Source organism: Hermetia illucens, chromosome 6 (genome assembly GCF_905115235.1).
Source record: "Hermetia illucens chromosome 6, iHerIll2.2.curated.20191125, whole genome shotgun sequence".
NCBI classification, from domain to species: Eukaryota; Metazoa; Arthropoda; class Insecta; order Diptera; family Stratiomyidae; genus Hermetia; species Hermetia illucens.
Window position 1 is genome coordinate 14,465,295 of NC_051854.1, and position 5,056 is coordinate 14,470,350.

The following is a 5,056-nucleotide window of genomic DNA, read 5'->3' on the forward strand; positions in this document are numbered from 1 at the left end:
TTGTCTCGCTTAGAAAAGGGTCCAATTATACTTACTGCAACCAGCTGAAGTGGAATTTTCGCCGTGTTTCCTTGTAATTGTGGAAATAATAAGGACATTTTTATAGTTTTCAGAAGTCAAGTTTATTCAAAACTAAATTCAGAGGTTACATAAAATGCAGAAAGATACAAATAAAAATTAAGTCGTCACAAATATATGTAGTTTATTGACCACGTAAGTAGTCCACAATCAGGATTTAGAGGCACTAGGAACAGTCCATCCAGTAAGTGGTTCCTCCGCTCCGCTCTGGGAATTTCGAGTCGATGCGTCGTCTAGGAAGAGTCGGTAGCTGTTGGTCACAAGTCCACTTTAGATGTATCTGTTTGGAAGCTTCCTTCAGCGCACGCATGTTGATTGCTTGGGGACCGTTTTGGTAGCCTTGAAGACGATCGATCTCTGCGGAGGAGACATAAAATATAGTAGATTCAAAATTTCAGTGTTAATTTGAAAATTAGCACTACCTTCACAAATTTCTTCTTGACGATGTGTGGTACTGGATAGCTTTCGCAGCCTCGTCTACCGTCTGCCGCACTCAGTCAACAATGAACGTAACAGGACCCGCTTTTCCTTCTTGCTTCTAAGTGGTTGCAACTATTCCTTCATTACGTAAACTTCGAAAGTGATTCCACGTGGCCTGTTCTGCCGAGTGGTGTCGCCTAATCTGCTTGACGCACTTCCCGATATTGTTGAACGTGGATACCAACTGGCGGAACGGTCCTCATCTCCGAGTTCCTTCGAAAAGTCGTGAAATTTTCCTTACGCCACTGAGTTTCAAATGGGTTTGGGTTGATCCTAGATTGTGATTTGCAGCGTCCATTGGCGAAGAAGTGACACCTTCCGAGCAGGTGGAGTAGAAATGATGGCCAATACTTGGGTCTGAAAAGAACAAACTAAGAGGATATCTGAACAGGATCAATCGGTGTGAAATCGCTGGATGAATCTTCAAAGGAGTACGGCTTTGTGGCCTAGCTCGTATCGAGTTGATCTGCGAAAATACTGAACAAAAGAGGTTAGGATTGTATCGCGGGAGCTCTCCACACGTTGTGGCTCTTGGGTATCGTTCTAAGACTGATGCTCGTAGGTAGGCAGTGAAGCTGGCACCTGTACCGCTAGGTCTCTAGTTGCAATGAATTTAGCTTACCTGCAGGGCCGATTTGACTAGCGACTTTAGCAATTTCGAGGGCCAAATAGAACTGTTTCTAGTGCCAGTGCCTGCACAAGATTTGTTTACATTCCAGGCAACCGGTCGTAGGTAGTAAACAGCAGCCCAACTCTGATGGTAAACAAACAAGCCCTGAATTTGTATCAAAACAAATTAAATTAAGGGGGTCATCCCGTGTGAAGGCCGTTTTTTGGCTTTTTTTGTAAATTTTTGGTAAAGAACTGGATAAAGAAACAAAAATACGATAAAAATAAAATTAGGTATCTTTCTCCTACTACAATATATTTTAAGTTTTTCCTCATTTTAAATAAAACAAATTGAAGGTCTGTAGGGACAAATTATAAAAAGTTGTTTAAAAGTTAAAGATCCGTATGTGGGTACACATTCTAAAAGATGAAGAGACAAACCTAAAAAGGTCCACATGCAGGTGGGGATGATTTTATAACTTCTAGGTTGATGGCCATCAATTATCAATAGTTAGTGGGTGGTGTCAGCGAGTTTTTTAATTAGCCTCGATGCACAATTCCCTCCATTTGTGTTCATCAATTTTGCCGCATCCTTTCGCAATATTTCCAAGCTCTCCCATGCGTCCAAGGTGTGTGGCTTATTCACTTGTCGTACCAGTTCCAAATTTGGCCTCATCACAGAATGACCCTCCTCGAGGACGTGTATCCCTACCGAAGAACGCACCGTGTTGGCTCCTCGTCTTTCTCCCTTCTCTACTTCCTTCAGGTGTTCTTGGAACCTAGTCGTGATGAGGCGTTTTGTTTGGCCAATGTAGACTATCTCGCAATCATTGCAGCTGATTTTGTAAATCCCACCTTTTTCCTCTTCCGTTAATGGGTCCTTTTCGCTCCCTAATTATCTTTTAAGGGTTGCGTCTTTGCTGGATCCGACCACTTTTATATTATATTTTCCTAGGAAGGATTTTATTCTATAAAAGTGTTTGGACAATAGAAGAAATACAATAGAACGAAGCTTAATAGGATTCAAAGAACCGCGTGTGCAGGTGATACGGGGGCTCTGCAGTCCTGCCACACAGATGCTCTCAAGTACTCCTGCATCTCCTCCCTCTAGACCTCCACATCAAATATGTTACAGCGTGCAGTGCCGTCATACTACGTGAGTCCGGATGATGGACAGCGAAGTCCTACGCGGCGTGTATTCTTTACGGTATTCTTTATGGACGGATCAAAGATGGCCTATGGAGTCGGCGCGGAGGTTTTCTCGAATACACACGGTGTATCCAAGTCGTATGGTCTCCCAGGTTTCACCAGTGTATTCTAGGCGGAAGTACTGGCGATATTAGAAGTCTGTCGATGGCTGGAGCGTGATTCGAGCCCCAAGCGTAACATAGCCATTCTGACCGACAGCCAAGCGACCATTAGGGCCTTGTACTCAACGACATCTTCCCGGCTGGTGGGGCAGTGCAGAGACGCGCTCAACCATCTGGGCGGCACGCTCAAGGTCACTCTGCTCTGGGTTCCCGGGCATAGGAACATAGAGGGGAATGAGCAGGCTGACGGATTGCAAGGCTCTGCTCTTGGCAGTCCTTCGGTGAATACAGTCGGTTTTCCGCTGGCGGCTGTCGGGAGCCGAGTCTACTCGCACTACCTAGCAGCCGCGGGGCTGAGATGGCGAAGGCTTACAAGCTGTGCCAAGTCAAGGAGAATTTGGCCCGCTTATAACATAGCCCGATCACGAGAGCTCCTCTGCCAGACGCGTGCAAATGCACTCAAGATTACGGCCGTCTGCACGGGGCACTGGCCCATAGGTACCATGCCGCTAGGCTCGGCATATCCTACAACTCGCATTGCTGAAGCTGCGGAGAAGGAAGGGAAACCCTCATGCACTTTCTTTGCGATTGCCCAGCTCTAGCTAGAGTCAGGCTGCGGACACTGGGTAAATCATTCTTTGGGGACCTCAGAGAGATTTCTAGCTGCAGGGTGGGAGAGCTGCTTTCCTTCGTGAATGCTACGGGCTGACTCTGAAGATCCGAGCCGGCTGGACTCTGCTCCCCTGCTCCCATAACAACAGTCACGGTGTTGGAGTTTGTGGCATCAAAACGGCGCACCAAAGCGCTAATTGGGCTCCTCGGAGCGGCCACTGATATCTACCTACCTACCTACCATTTGGACACTGGTATGCTTACCCATTTTGTATCAGCTAGAGTGCTTTGTTGAATGTTGAAAGTTGGTTCTTCCATATCTGGTCTTGCTTTCTCTTAATCAGTTTTTCGATTATTTCGACCGTGTAACCATTCTTGATTGCTGTATCAATCTGAACCAAATCCTCGGCATTATCCCCTTTTCTTCAATGATTGAATCGACGTATGCCGTAAACATTTCCGTCGCCAGTGATGACATTGGGTTGCCCATGGAGACTCCTGCTGTGGTTTTATGGAATTTACCACGATATGTAAAATAATTTTCACCCATACATAGTGACGCCAATTTAGTGTATATTCTCACTTCGGCCCTCCAATCTATTGTGTTGTTCAATTTATTCAGCCAAACTTCTAGTTGGTGAATAGCTGGTTTGATCGGTGTGTTTGGGAACAAGGATTTAACATCGAATGATAACATTATTTCGTTTGTGTTCATGCGCCCTGCTTCCTATAGCTTGCTGATGAGTTCACTAGTGTTCCTTATTGCGTGTTTGCTCAATGTGTTTCCCAGGGCTGAAAATTCTTGGACTAACCATTTTGCGATTTTGAAAGTTGGTGAATATATAGTCGACGATTATCTCACGCATTTCGTGTCCTTCCTTATGTATCTTGGGCTGGCATCTGATGCGTGGTAATGATGGATTTGCCATTCTTAGTTTAGTTACATCTTTGAAGATCGTACTGGCTTCTTTGAGGGCTCGATCTACGCGTTTGATGGAATTAAGCATCGGGTCCTTACGAAGTTCAAAAAAGTTACCATTTCTGCGACCTGATGCTCGTTTAGTTTTTTCTTCTCTATCTTTAAACTAATTTTTGATATCCCACTTCGAATCTTAATCATCCCAAAGAAAGCTGGATGTTTGGTTGCCACACGAGTTGACGCAAAAAAATCTCTTGGACCGACTCAACGACTGCGATGCACTGCTGAAACGGAACGAATTCGACCCATTTTTAAAGTGGATGGTGACTGGTGATGAAAAGTGGATCACATACGACAACCTCAAGCGAAAAAGATCGTGGTCGAAGCGCGGCGAGCCGGTCAAAACCATAGCCAAGCCCGGATTGACGGCCAGGAAGGTTTTGTTGTGTTTTTGATGGGACTGGAAGGGAATCATCCACTATGGCCCTGTTTGAAGCAGGCGATTGACCAGAAGCGGCCAGAATTGGTCAAGAGGAATGGTGTTGTGTTCCACCAGGACAACGCTCGGTTTCACACACTTTTGATGACTCGCCAGAAGCTACGGGAGCTCGAATGGAATGTCCTATCGCACCCACCGGATAGTCCGGACCTGGCACCAAGTGATTACCATCTCTTCCGATCCATGCAAAACGCTCTTGGTGCTACTAATTTGGACTCAAAAGAGGTGGAAACTGGCTGTCTGAGTTTTTTGCAAATAAGGAAGGGGGATTTTAAAAGGGGGGATAATGAAGTTGCCTTCTAAATGGCAACAAGTTTGCGAACAAAACAGCGCATATTTGACTTCAATCGGATAATTCTAAGTATGTTAAATAAAGTGTCAAATTTCGATCATAAATACGACATTTCTTTTTTCCCAACCCTATATTTCCATGATAAAGTATATTGAGCTAGAGAAGGTGCAAAATTCGATATGTATCTTCATGCCTGTCGTTCAAAATAACGCAACTATCCAAATTTGTTCATGTAATATAATGAAACGCCTTTGGAA

General features: G+C 44.9%; 1 long non-coding RNA gene across 1 annotated transcript; it reads right to left on the reverse strand.

Annotated features, from left to right (window-relative positions):
• Nucleotides 1–190: 190 nt before the first annotated feature.
• On the reverse strand, nt 191–1,435 carry LOC119659695. Its single transcript, XR_005250365.1, has 3 exons — nt 1,181–1,435; nt 501–1,035; nt 191–435 (listed from the first exon to the last, which is right to left on the reverse strand). It is a non-coding gene; the product is annotated as an uncharacterized LOC119659695 (long non-coding RNA).
• Nucleotides 1,436–5,056: the final 3,621 nt, after the last annotated feature.